We start from the raw sequence: 15,031 nt of genomic DNA, 5'->3' as shown, positions 1-15,031 counted from the left end.
AAGAAGTTCAGAGCGTGGGCTTACAAAAGGTACAAGTTTCCCGGTGTCTCTGTGCAGCTCTGCACAAGGCTGGTGCTGGCGATGCTTGGAAGACGAGCCTCTCTGCCAACTGTACCGCATTCTTGCTGCCCTGCCTTTTTCCCAGGGCTCAGAAGGAAAGAGCATCCCAGTTCTTCTTCACTCTTGGGAACACACACATTGTTTCAATAATCCAGGCAATAAATGCTAATTAGTAATGCTTAAGGACCCTACCAGTCAGAGTAATTACCATAATTTACCTCTTCCTTGTTAAAAACATTCCTTGCTGATTTAAAAATTTTTGAAGCGATAGTTTCTTTCCTCTTCCTCTGGAAAGCATTCCTTGCTGCTTTAGCAATAAGCATACGGGTGTGCTGTAGCGTTGAAACACGTTTCGCATAGGGAGCTGGTGGTAGAGATAAACACGTGTAAAGATTTTCTCACATATATAAAATTATTTTAAAACCGATATTTTTCCTTTGCCTTCCCTCTCTGCTCCCCTCCCCTTCCCCAGCACCACCAAAACCCACTTACAGAGGGAGAACAAAGGAAATCGCTAACTATAAAGGCATCATTAAGTATGAACAGCAACAGCAAGATAGAGTGTGTGATATGACAACATTTTTTATTGCACAAAAGTAGAGATAATTAAATAATTCAGTGGTATTCTTAGCTAATTAGCACAAAGATCTTTCAGACGCCATCAAGAAAATGGATCTCATCAAATCTAATAATATGCTACATTTCCCAAAGATCCTATATTTTCCAATGTTGCTACTGCTCCACCACCTGATACAATAACACAAAAGGTTACAAATAGTTGCACATTTAATTGGGCTGTTTCTCAAGATATTTTCTACATAAGGTGATTAGGTATTCAGAGGCAGTGAATATATACAGCCGGAATTTTCAATATTAGTCAGTAATAGAGAAAAAGATCGTAGCTTCAGAAAAGCCAAATCTATTATAAGTGATCCATTAAAAAGATTAAATTATCAGCTTGGAGCCCTTCTTGGATTGATTGTGGTGGAGCTGACTCATTTTGATTTGGAGTTGGTGAATGAATGCCAGAGTCCGAGATCTTTTTATAGAGTTAATTGGGGACCTAGGTTGCCTGTTTTCAGCTTTTCTCGACATTGAGAAATGCACGGCAAGAGTCTAGGAGAGGTCTGGGACCTCTGCTTTAACGTGGGCTCTAATTTCAAGGCCAAAGCGTTGTCTCATTTGCCAGTGGTACAAACTGGGAAGAGCTCCATTCTCATCCGTGGAGTTGTTTTAGGTCTTCAGCAGGATGACTGTAACTATCATGCCATGCAAACACTTTTTTCTCTAGGTGCATGAGTTTTTTTTAGCTGGAATCGGTAACTGTGTATGTTCATGAGCGCAATCCAGGTTGGCCATCTACAGATCCCATCCAGGGGAACAGGCTGCGTGGACAAGTACCTGCAGGGCATTGATACTGCTACCGGAAAACTCTGTTAGGCCTGTTCTCAGTAATTAGGTGCATCAAATATTACTCAGAATATCTCATTGTATTATTCAGAATATCTCATTATACTCCTTTGATCTAAATGTATCCACAAGTTCATGTGATGCATTTACAAACTGTAATTTCCTGCCTCTGTACTTGATATATTCAAGGTTACTTTTTCCCTCCATCAAACAAAGGAATGTCTGAAAATTTGACTTTGCCAGTCAGTTAAACACCTCCTGTTTTAAGTAAAATGTCAGCATGCAGCTCACCCTTTAAATAATAGAAGGGGATGTGCATCAGTCTTTTAGATACAGCGCTAGTGTTCTTGCTTTTACACTGGGCCCAAACTGAACTTTACTCCTGTGTTACAGTTATGATGCATATTGACTTCATGGACTACCCAGACAAGTAATGCTGTGGGGTAAGATGCTATGGTTTGTAACTGTTTGTTATGCATGTAAGGTAGAACTTAGAGGCTCACCCTGAAATTGCACGGTGCCCGAGATAGCAGTGTCTCTAGTATGTGGAAAGAGACTGTCCCCTGCTCAAAAGAGATGCAGGCTGATTGACACAAGGGAGATAGAGGGAATCTGAGGGGAAAAGGCACCTAGAAGTGACTTGCCCAAGGAAGCACAGCACATCATTACTAAAGCAATAATTCATGTCTCCTGGTTTACAGGGCTGCTGTACTTAATAGTACACATTCTTCCTCTGTGGAACTTTCCAGGTTGTGAATAAGGTTACTGATACGCCAAGGGACCCTCTCGTGTACCCCCAGATGTAATTAGGAAAGAATGTGTTACTTTCATGAGCAAGTCATGCATTTTTTTCTCTTTTGTTTTGGTGTCATTCACCCAATGCTCTGGCAACTGTATTTGATATACGAGGGCGCTACAACCAATTAAAAAAAAGATATTTTTCAAGATGAAAGATGAGTCTCTGATTTACATGGTAGTCAAAGTGACTGTGGAAGGTGGAAACTTTTAAAATTGTTTTTATTTAACAGCTTTTCCCACACCATAGTCAATGAAACTCTAATATCCTGGACTGAAATGTCCAACCCTTACAGAATCATTTATTTGCTGGCCCTTGTATCTGTGGTCGACTGTGTCGTGCTCACAGAGCTCCACCTACAGCAGTGTCTTAGCAGCGAGCTGATGGTACACTGGATAGAAATTGTATGTTCTTTAAGGAACTGGGGCAGCGGGGGCGGGGGGAATGAAAGGATGAACCTAGGCTTTGCTGTGCAATATGTGCTTCTTGTGCTATCCTTTAAGTAAGAGGTAGTTTCCAGCAGCAACTCTTGAAGGATGGCTTGGGCTTCTGAGAAACAAGGAGTAGATTAACTCTGGCAGGATTTATTTCTTGCTGTGGACTCTCAGACCATGGCTACTCATGTCAGACAGCCAACATGCTGATGGAAACGTGGTGCTATTTGCTGTTGTATACCTTTGGAAGACGGGACAGAAGGGACGCCCGTTGGTGTCCTATATGCCAAAGAGGAGGATAAGCTAAGTCAACTCCTGAGAGAAGTCTTCAGACAGCTCCCTCTGGCTACTACAAGAAGCTGAACCGATGGCCTCTGTTCCCTGGAAGCTGTGTCTGATGATCACAGGCCATTATATACTTCTCACTTGACTGCCCTGCTGGTAACTCCACTTTTAAGATGAATTATGCAAGAAATGCTGTGAAGCATCAGACATTCAGGAGCTGAGGATTGGGAAGTGTCCTCTCTCAGTTTATGAACTCATTTCTGGATAAAGTCTGAGAATCACCTGGATTCCAGCTTCTTCGGAAAGGACAAAAAGTGGAAAGGATCAAAAAATAATCGGTGGACTTTGGTTTTCCTGTGCATGTGTGCTTGTATCATGTCTGAACTTGCAAAGAATATATTTGGTTATTCACAAGGAATCCAGTAAATGGTAAATCTGTAAATCAGTTACTTGAAGTGTGTTTGTCTCATTTGATCATTCCTTTCTCCCCTTTCCCCCAGGGTATGCCCTTGCTTTTAGAGCACCTAGTTCCCCCTAAGGAGAGGATGGAGTGGTTGGGGCTGGGTTCTTCCTGGGCTTTGGATGGGGGAAGAAGACCAGCTTGGGAAGAGGGTTGGTGGGCTCATGGAGCACCTCACGTGCAGACTGATCAAAATTTGCCTTCAAATCTTTTGTTTAGTTGTGTTTTCACTTCACGAATATCTGGCGGAGTAAAGTGATTTAAAAGATGTGTTGCATCTCACTGTTGAGAGCCCGCATACACTAAAAACTCATAGAATCTGTATTTCTCTCTCCTATGTTTCATAGGGAATTCAGAAATAACAGTACAGCTTTGGCATAATTCCTGTTCTCCTTCATCCCCCTTTGATCTTTTTCACATAGTTTTGGGCTATAACGTGGATTTTGAAAGATGCTGAAACATAATTGGAGGAGGAGGGAAGCCCTGGTTTTGAATTAGTGGTATTCTGCTTGCTGTCTTTACGTCAGCATTCAGTTCCTTTCGGAATATATGAATAGAGGAGTTAAAAATAGTGATCAAAACCCAGTAAAAACATGACATTTTGGTACGATTGCCAAAAGTATTCAATAAGAATCTAAAGTCCCCATATTCCTCAGGCAGCCAAATGCTTCTTTTTATTGTAATCATGGCATACACACTGGCATGGCGAAGGCAAATAAAATTGCTCCAGTTTTTTTCCCCACTCCCTATTTTAGGAAGAACTTGCCCCCAAAAGCACAAGCCTCTATCTATTGTGCTTGCATGGAGGACTCTATATTAGAGCACGTGCAGTCAGTGCAAATTCACTGGGAGCTGGAGGTAGGCAAAAAGAGACTCCGGTGGCAGAACCAAAGCTTAAATGAATATTTCTCCTGAGGGATCTCTCCAAGTCCCTACATGAAACTGCAGTGGAACAGTGGGGGAGGTATGGTTCCACATTTATCTTTTCAGTTGAGATATAAAACCCAAGGTCTCCTCTGTTGTTCAGGGACAGATGTCCAGGGAGAAGTTATGTTGTTTGGCACACACTGTGTGAAACCTTTCCTTCTTTTTTTAATCCCCTTTTAAAAAAAAAAAAAAAAAAAAAAAATTCCTGTTTTGGTTTCAATACCCAGAAAGAGGCAACGATGTTGTTGGAACTATCTCCTCACCTGAGAAATAAAAAGACAAAATATTCTGGGATGTGTTTGATCCTCTCCAGGTTGGATTGTATCTGTCTGTTGGAAAACAACACAGGGCTTAATGTTATAAAACATATGGAGCAATATATGAGTGTGTTTTGTTCACATATGATCGTACCTCATTATTTAGTAATGCATCACTTCTACAGCAAGTTCCATCTGTGGATCTCAAGGCACTTTCTGCAGAGAGCTGAATTAACTCTCACAAGTCCCTCTGTGAGGTGGGTATGGAAATGTTCCTGTTCCTTATTCACATGAGGGGAAGCCACAGAGAGAGAATGAAGTCCCTTATTTTCAAGATTTTTAACCTCTGTGTCCTTTTTTCCACACTTTCATTTTCCTGATAACGTGGAGTAAGACTACTCATTTTCAACCCAACTATCGAAAAAATACATCAAGCACAGTAGAATCAAATATAAACTGATTTGGTGGCTGTTTTTTTGTTGGGTGAGAGGGTTTTTTCTTTTTTCTTTTTTTCTCTTTTTTTCTTTTTTTTTTTTTTCTTTTTTTCTCTGGGACGGGGAGGGAGATTGGCTTTCAATACAGAGGGTTTGCTTTTCAGAAGGCTGGGGTTCTGTTATTCTGTGCAGAGCTTGTGGGATGGGGAGGTGCTTTGCACCTCTGAAAATCAACCTAACCTAAAAGCACTGGTTAGAAAGTTTGGCTTAAGCATTTTGCCTGAGATGGCAGAGCCGATAATTGGATTTCAGTTTTCTGAGATCCAGTCCATTACTACAGCTATAAATCACAGTGCCTGCAATCACTTGTCTAATGCACCCTTAGTTTTAAAATGTTTCCTTTACAGCCTTTTCCATCTGTGCCTACGAAGACACTTTGAATATAGCTAATGCAGCAGTGGAGGGATAAAGCTGTGCCTTCAGTAGCTCTTAGTGCAGTGCACTGTAGCTTTCTGACTCCTACCCAGCATTACCTCTCTCCATAAAGCAGTTTCGGATGTTCGGAATTGAGTGTGCTACATCTGGCAGCTTGAATAGCTTTTACACCTGTAAGGATTTTACGTCCTCGTCCGGGAAGCTACTTTCTTATGTTTATTGGGTCATGTCAGGCTAATTTCAGCCCAAACTCCCAAATCGTCTGCACCATTTGCTTGCTCTTTAGCTTGAGTCTTGGGACAAAGATATTTGCTCTCCACTTTGAGAAGTTCAGGCGCAGGATGGGGAGCCGCAGCCTGGGACTGCCTCTGCAGGCTCCATTTACACCACCTTCAGCATCTGAACTCAAGCTTGGGTTTAAGCTTGTGAGGCCCTGTGAACTGAACTAAGTGCCAGATTCAGATGGATTTGCAATGCCAATTAGCTCCCATTATATGGGTAGCATCTAAGGTTATGATTTTGCAAAAAAAGAAAAAGTTCCTGTGTTAACTCACATTAGCCTGAATGAGACAAGTCACATAGAAAAGGTGTGCATACAAATCTTTGCTAAATCAAGACTTTAACTTCTTCAGATACTAAGTTTGTTTTGACCTCAAGACTAGAAAGCTGCTACCTGCATACATGGGTAGTCCTGCCTTTTTTTTTTTTTTTTTTTTTTTTTTTTTTTTTTTTTTTTTTTTTTTTTAAATAGATCATGGTAAAATCCTCACTGACTCTGCACATATTCTTTTTTTATCATTAAATTTTGCCTTACAGGGTAGATGGATAGCCAGACCTCTTTTTAGGTAAATATAACAACGAGGTGAATCTGGGAGAAGCATCCAAGATCAGGGAATACCCTAGCTAAGCGGTAGCTGAAAAACAAAGCATGCGTTTTGCCGTGTGAAGCATTAATTTAGATGGGATGCTAGGATCCCTTTCACTTCATAGCTCCATCTCTACTATAGTGCAATCAATGGAGTGACTGCAGAGTTACATTAATGTAAATCTTACCAAGTGGTCCAAAATAGCCAAGCCCCCCCCCCACCCCCCAGTGATTGGGGGATTAAGCAGGAGGGGTGTTCCATGAGGGAATGTATCTTTGGATTTGGTAGCAGCCTTCCCCTCCTTTTTACATCACCTGGGTCAGAGTAGCCTTCCGTATGGACTTCAGCTTTTCCCTGCTTGCTGCTAAAACAGAAGACAAAGGTAACAGGCTTTCTAGTGACCATTCCTCTGACTATCTCTAGGCAATTAATTCCTGAAATCTTCAGCATTGTTGGTGCATCTGTGTTTCTTCTATAAAACCAAACGTTTTTATTGCTAGAGGAGATGCAAAACTAGAGATGTTTAAAAGAATGAGCACTCAAACACGTTCTTTTCTTTCTTTTAATGAGTTTATTTCCGAGTTTGGGGTTTTTCTCTGTATCTGCTACCTTCAGAGCCTTGCCTCTTTCCAAAGAGCTGGACTTTGGTTGATGCAAAAACCACACATGCAATGGGAGACTCTCATTCTTAAGCTGACTCTAATGTTAAAATTGCACCAGGCATAATTTTGACCCAGAGAAAGTAAGATCAGATGTTAAAACACTGAACCAAGAGCTCATCAGCAGGAGGTCTTGTTCCTGCTGAGATTAGTCAAGCCCATTCTCCTAGACATTTTTTATCCATATCAAGAGGACGTTTGGAACTAGATTTAATCTATTTCCCAGAAGTTGCTGATGCTTTCATGTAAAAAATGAGGAGTTTGTTGTCAAGACAGGAACAAATTTTTGGAGCCATCACAAGACTTTCTCTGATTGGTGTATCAAAGAGATGGACTAGTTTGATATATGATGGCCATAACAGTTATTACTATCCTTTCAAACACACACATCAAATTCCTTTCCTACCTTCACACACCCACAGCCCACGTCCCATGCTTAGGAACACAAAAAATGGAGAATTAGGCCCCACCTCACCCTTCAGTGTCCCTAAAGAGATCCAGCTGAGTAAACCAAAGCGATTGGAACCAGCCTTTCATCTACTAATGGTCTAATGGGATCCCTTTGTGTTGATTTTAGCACTTTCTCTTCTTGGCTGAATTAAAGAATCCACTGCAGTAATGCCCAACCTTTTATTGTTGTGCCATGTTATTCATGAATTATTCCAGTTTCATGGTTATTTTTGTTTTGGCATATAGGCTGTTTTAAAATATTTGTAAAACAAAAGAAAGGAACACAGTTTTTCCACTTCCTGTCTGTCTGTCTAGAACTGTGGGTCCAAACAGTTTCCAGCTTTGAGAATCTAGCTGATAATTTATGAGAGTACGGGATGGTGTGAACCAAGAACTTGGCATCCATAGACTTGCATGTGTTCTAGGCAAGTTCTAGTCCTGTTCCTGCTCCTCAGCAACGATTGTTACTGTCCCATCCCTAGAAAAATGTAGCAAAACCAGAACCCATGTCCTGAGTCTCCTTAAATGGCAGGCAAAATTTGGACTTCATTTATCCTGCCAGTCAGTCTCTCCTTCTTTTAGAAGGAGAGCCAGCAAAGTGTGTTGAGAACTTGGGCCTACCTTTGTTGAATAAAATCTTGTCACATGCAGGTCTACACAAACCACTTAAAAAGAATAAAATGTAGAGGTAACATTAAGCAGTACTATGTGATAAGGGAAATTCCCCTGCCCCTTCAGTAACAATGGATCAGTCCATCTAATAATGCACAAACTGACATCTCTTTTCTAAAAATAGATGTCTGAACATTCAGTCAATGGAGTAATCCAATTGCCTGAACATTCTTGGGTGCTTTATCATTTAAATTGTAATAAATCACAGTATGCCACAAGCTGTATTGAGATGCATCAAGTTACATTCCCACCAATAACATGCGGCAACCAGATGAAATCAGTGTGACATGATGTAATTGAACTGAAAATTCAATGCATGCACTGCATTGTCTTTAAAAAGTTGGCTTAAATAGGTCTCTTAAAAATTAGGGGGATTTTCTTAAAATCACTGCCCGTGTCACATTTTGTCTCACTATTTCTCCCCTTTATTTACTTTAAATAATGAGCGCATGGGGCCCACCCTTAAGTCCATTGAACTCTATTGAAAGATTACTATTGATTCCAGACTTTGGACCTGGCTGATTGGGAATTTTACAGTAAAATATAGAAGAATCACTATTGTGCATTTTTTAGGACAGCTGGACTAACACACTAATGCTCCCAAGAGTTCCTCAGGAATATGCTTCCACAAACTAATGCCTACCATTGTTTGGAAAAATTTTTTTATATTTAGTTTTCCCCTGCCTCCTTTCTTAAGTAGAAGTAATGGGATAAAATAATTTTAACTCTCCTAACCAGTCCCTTATTTCTCAGAGTAATATTCCCGTGGACCACCTCAACGCATTCCCCCCTCTCCTTGGTTTTATACGTTTTTCAGATGTTTATACAAGATATATGAACATAAAAGGATTATTCATAAGATTGTTGTTTCTGAAACAGGGGACTAAAGCTAAACGTAATCAGGTTCAGGCCCCAGCTGATGTAAATCATTCTAGCTTTCCTGGAAGTTGCTGATTAAATCTTTTTGTGCACCCAGTTAAGGACTGCTTTCTGCAGGAACGGGAGGAGGGAGAGCATTGTATAAAACCGATGGGATCAAACTTGTGCCACCTGTGATGATTTCTGTGGATGCCCAGTGTGCTGGAAATTCATCACAGAGCTTGGCTCTGCTGCCAGAAGTGAAGGTGTGATGAGATTATGGCTTGGGCTACCAGAGCCAGTGTCACTGCTAACAGGTAATGGTGGGGTAGAAATCCAATGGCACAGAAATAGACTGACCTAGTTACCTGAATGAATATGCAGAGGCCTTACTGAGCTAGATCATGGTGAAGTGCGTGCTATGTGTTTTGGCTGAAATGTTACTAAGGTTAGCGAGTTCAGGCCTAGCTACTTGTCCTGCTCTCAATTGCTGTGGTACTTGAGCCCCTGTCTAGTTCTGCTAAATTTATTGCTGCAGAGTTCCAATGACAAAACTGGAAGCCCTCATGGGGATGAGGTTGGTATGCACTTGCAGTGGATAGAGCTGAAGTGTAAGAAGGGGGAATATTACCTCTGACTCATTTTCCCCAAAGTAAGAGAGCTATAATAGGAGGTCAATAGAGGTAGTGACTCAATAAGAATGGTGAGAATGAAATGGGAAACCAGAGGAGGGAAATATTTGTAAGGGGGAAAATAAACCAGCAAGGGATATGTCTCCCATTATAAACTCCGACCCCAACTGTAAAGGGAAGATGCTGGACAGTATTAGCCTGTTGTGTGCAGCTTACTCTCACAGTGCAAGGCCACTGCTGAGGCACTCGAAGTGCCCCCACCATGAAGCATCCGCAGGAACAGAAGACATCACTGTAGTGCAACTACAACAGAGAACAGAATTTGCCTTCCTAACCTCCAGCTGACCAACCCTGGCAGCACTGATGCAGGGTGCAGCCATGCCTTCCTTTAGATTAAGAAGTGATGGTGCGTGCAACTGTGCTGGCATTTGTAGTGGGAGATACTTCCCCTATTTCCCCTCCACTGAAAGCTGCAATGAGCAGCAGCTGCTGGAAACAGTCTTTGAGAGAAGCTCTGCTGCAATCAGAGCACATGAGCATCCATGAGCAGAGCTTAATATTCCACCCTTCTTTCTTTGCATACTTTAGAAAAGTTAATTATAGGAGGCTGGGATTTGAAAAGTGAGAAATACCATTGCCAAAACAGCTCTTCAGTGTTCCCTTTATTGTTCACTCTGACCAGAACATCAGTACAGACCTCATACCTACTACTTACCATATTTCCACAAACTTAATGGTTACAATGTGGTAATGAGCACTAGATTATCAGATGTTCAGATAAGATCTAATGGCTGTGCTGCAGTTTGTAGGGTAAATACAATAATAATTAAACCCCTCATTTTACAGGTGTGGGAAAATTGAATTATTTACCCCAAATTTCACATTAAGTCAGAGTGAGGGAAATGGCTAAGGTAATAACATGGCTATATTGACAGCAGTGAAAAAACTGCCAGAATTTCATCAGGTAGCTGTAGGCTCTAACAGACAGGTAGTGAGTGTGCAGAGTTACTGCAATAAAGAGAATACGAAACTTAGACTGGTGCACCTTGTTCTCCTACACCAGATGAGAGCACATAAATATCACCTTGTTGTGGAAGAGATTTCCAGTACCTCTCACATCCTGCCAAGTCCCAGCCAGTTGTAATGTAGTGAAGTAGCAGAGACAAAATCTTTAAAAAATGGGGCCAGGAAGGAAACAGCTTTAATTCTTTGGCCAGAAAGACTCTCTGATGAGCAGCGGTTTACATGACTACAAACAGACAAGAACCCTCTGGGCTTTTTTTTAAAGTCTTATGGTCTTCATATTTATAGGAGAAAAATGCCAAGAAATATCAAAGCTGTATCTTGTCTTAGTTTGTTAGCATGATTCTCCAGCCTGCAAAGTTGATTCTTTTTATTGGACACGAAGAAACCCCTCTTTTCTGGTCTGTTTTCAGTGAGGACTAGCTAAGCTTGGCACAGAGGCCCTCCAACAGCTTTCAGTAAGGTCTTCAGCCTCTGGCCTTGAAGCTGAAAGTTACCATGGCCCTTTCATGCTTAAATTCCTGGTAGGAAGTTTGGTTTTCATGCTTTACTACGGTTTTCCTACAAACTTTGATCTTCACTCTTGGGAGTCTCATTTACACTCAGCTGCATCCGCATCTCTGGCCTTAATCTTTCATAACTGAGTGGCCTACTTATCAAAGTCTGACAGCTATCTTAACCCCCCACCCACTTGCCAACGTAGATGTAGGAGACTCTCCAACTGTTATGAAAACAGATAAGTTAATTGACTAGGCTGTTTCTTGTCATACTCCAAATATTTGGTCTCCTTTGTCACTACAGCTTCAGTCCCTCAATTCTCTATCAATATATTTCCCATCTCCATAGCATATGAGAGTTATTTTTTCAGACTAGCATGTTTCTATGAACAACCGATTCATTTTTGCTCACCGCTTTGCTGGACATTGCTTTATTCTTGAAGGGCCACTTTATCACGTGCGAAGACTAACTATTACTATATTCTTAACACGCATATGTAGTACCAGCTATGTCAGCATGAGTCAGCAATGTCATCATTTGGGGATGTTGTGTATGAGTAATAAGCATGCCTCTCTACCAAGCAGAGCCTTGGGTGTATCTTCTTTTGGATCTGTGCTTCAGTAATGACATGAAACAATCACTCTGTAGGAAAAACAGCAAGAGCGGTTGAAGGTTTATGAGTAATAACTTTTGAGGGGGGGGGAAATCCGAGAGAACTGGGGGTTTTTATCCAAGAGAAGAGAAGGCTGAAAGTGAAACTTGAAAATTGCCTTGAAATACATAAAAGAAAGAAGCACAGAAGGGAGTACATTGTCCTCCTTGTCCACTGGAGATGAGGCCCACAAGAAAGTTCTGTGATTCTTCTCGAAGACAAAAATATATTGTGCCAATACAATCTGACAGAAAGAGGATCTGCTGGACTGCAGGGTGTAATACATTTTGCCTGCGTTTGTTAGTCTACTGTGGATTGGTGACAGTTTTTTTTTTTTGCCTAGCTTCCTCCTTGGCAGTCCATTTAAAAGTGGCTCATATTTTGTTATTACCTCTGATGGTTAGCAAACGACCATATCTATGAGTTAACTCTCATTTATGAGCTTCTCATAATAATAAAGTGGTTCTTTTAAGAATCCTGTTGCTTGCCAAAAACCTATTATTGCAAAAGTCTAAAGCCATTTCCAAAATAATTTATGGACAACTGCACTCAGAGTAAGAACACTAGGAAGGCTCTCATTTAATACCAGCATTTAAATACATTTTAAGGTACCCATAACCAAAGCATCCAGATGCCACATATGTAAGTGTAGCATTATCTCTCTCTCCAAAAGAACCGTTTCCCACCAGTCTTCTTCTATAAAGGCTGCATTCATCCCTGAGATGATAGTTTTCAGGATGGACTGTTGGAGAAGCTTGCTGAGGGCCTGCTTAGGCAAGGGATGTATCTGCGTTGGCTCTCCACAAACAGCAAGCAGCAGAGAAGGACTTATCTACCCAGGCAGGTGCAAAGAGACCGAAGCTTCTCTTGCCTGTGTCCAGAGCTGGGCAAACTGAGCTGACTATGGTCTGGAAGCCATGCAGCCATGTTAACATGTTAGGATATATAAACTAGGGCTGGAGCTGCTTCACATCCACAGCGTAGGAATGCAGGTCCATCAAATTCCATAGAAATTAAAGGAAGCTCTGCACCTCGACACAAACTGATAGTACTCCCAGAGTACTGGGACCATGCAGGGTGGTTTTGGGTCCAGATACAAAATTTGTTAAGTATATAAAGATGTGTTCTTTGTGTTACTTCAGGATATTTATAAATCATTCTCTCTCCTTTTAACGCAAGATCATTCACAAAGGGGAAAGCCTTGCTAACTGAGTTATTTCCTTTTTTAAGCCTCTCATACTAAGAATCAGTTGGTTGGTTTTTGTTTTTAGATCACATGAGTTCTGTGACTCACAAGGGCTGTAGGTGGTATTTTTTTCTTTGGTGTCTGGAATCCCAACGTCAAACTTGTCTTTGTCAGGAGATTGATACAACGTTGGTTTTGGCGAGAAGCATGGTAGGAGAAAGGTCATCACTTAACAGATACTTAAAATGTGGTCAGGCTCTGAAAAGTGACTCTTAGAAATGACATTGTGGTTTTCCATATTTATTTTCTCTCAACAACTTCCAGAAACAATCTGCTGAGTTCACAAATCTAAAGGTGATTTGTTGAGCTGTCACCTCTCCGTGCTCAATGGAGGGTTTTGAAAACCCCGCACTTTTCCATGTGCCTCTTCCATCATCACTGCTAATAAGGATTCCACAACTGGAAGCTAGCTGACATGTTGCTGATGGATGCGTGAGGCCGAGTAAACTCCAGCTTGCTCTTCCACAGCTCCCTCGGCTTATTAGGGATAAGAAGAGACATAATTCAGCTTCAGCTTGAGTTAACACAGAGGTGTACAGAAGGAAGATTATAAAGCAGCAGTAGGATGATCTAGTGGTTAAGACATGGCTCTGAAGCTAAGGAGGCCTTAATTCAATTCCCATCTTTAAAATAATACGTAGTCATGATGGCTATACTGCCTCATCCAACTGTGGGCTTAGGCAGAGCTAGCAAAAGCAGTTTAGAATTAGTCAATATGACTAATATGTACATATTTTCTCCCAACACGATTGCTTTTCCATTTGTCCAAAGCAGGTATAAGGAGTACCCAAGGCTTAAAGAAGCATTTCTCAAAGTTTGGTTTTCATGGTTCTGCCATTCAGCTGTGGGATCTCCTGTATGGCAAAAGACACTTGTGCTACGTAATGGTACATGATAGGGGAGAAATAGAATTGGCATGTAGTAGCTGGACAAGTGCTGTATTTTACTGTGTTCTCCAAATCTCCTCATTTTGGGGAATTAGCGAGTCAGATAAAGCAGAACTTCTTTTCTTCCTTTCTTACAATGCAGAAACAGGAGAATGCAGAAAGGATGGAAAAAGCAGGAAATTTAAAAATCTAAATACTGCTTTTTGCATTGGACAAAATTGATTTGGGAGCTACAGGATAACATCATAAAGAGTAAGACCTTCACATTTTATAAATCCAGTTGGTAATAGTTGAACTCTAGTGAAGATTCCTGTTGCCTCTTGAAAATGGAATGGAAAAGACTAAGCCAGCTTTCGAATGAAGGGTTTGGAAAGCAACTTGCAATAAACACAAGTTTGTAATTGCCCTAGTGACCACTTGCTTGAACGGAGACTGGCAAATGAAGCAGCCAGATCACTCCTTCAGCCTGAAAAAGCAGTTGCTGGCTTCCTGGTACCTGTGCAGGGTGTCAGCTAAAGCTACATGTAACACATAGATGCTATTAATCTGGCTCCAAAACTTAGCGTAACCGTACTTAATGCAACATTCTCGCCTGAAAACCGAAGCTAATTAGTCCATGTGGAATGAAGCTGCTGATGCAACTAGACTGCTGCTGATGCCAGAGCTAGCAGGGGTTCCTCTCCTCAATGCCATGTAGACACAGTCATAGGATACTAATCAAGCAAAAATAAATCAGGGTAACTGAAATGTCCTGGACTTGTCATGGCAAAAAAGTCAATCATGCAAGTGATGATATTGAGAAAAATCACTTCATTTTTCCATGGAAAATACTCAAAGACAGTCAAGATGCCAAAAAAATTAAGTCATTCTTCTATAATCCATTATACTGGGTGTCTATGGAGAAACACTAGGGATGATCACTTCCGTTAGATACCTTAAAAATCAGGTAACTGAATTCCCCATGTAAAGACATGCTTAGGTTATGAATTTTTGTTTCAAGAGCATGTCGTCTTTACGACTAACATGCTTAGAGTGTAATTTTCCTGTGCAAAGGTGGAGTAATTTTGGTTAAGCAACATTTATTGCTTTG

At 41.0% G+C, this 15,031-nt stretch overlaps 1 long non-coding RNA gene across 1 annotated transcript in view; it reads left to right on the top strand.

Moving 5' to 3' along the window:
- The window catches only part of LOC142034129 (uncharacterized), a 94,092-nt gene extending 90,662 nt beyond the window's left edge, over nt 1-3,430 (top strand). The window contains exon 9 of the long non-coding RNA XR_012651464.1: nt 1,864-3,430. This is a non-coding gene — a long non-coding RNA (uncharacterized LOC142034129). The remainder of the gene's footprint in view (nt 1-1,863) is intronic.
- Nucleotides 3,431-15,031: the final 11,601 nt, after the last annotated feature.

Source organism: Buteo buteo, chromosome 9 (assembly GCF_964188355.1).
Source record: "Buteo buteo chromosome 9, bButBut1.hap1.1, whole genome shotgun sequence".
Lineage (NCBI taxonomy): Eukaryota > Metazoa > Chordata > Aves > Accipitriformes > Accipitridae > Buteo > Buteo buteo.
The sequence above is the reverse complement of the archived record's forward strand: the minus strand, read 5'-3'. Positions and strand labels throughout refer to the sequence as shown.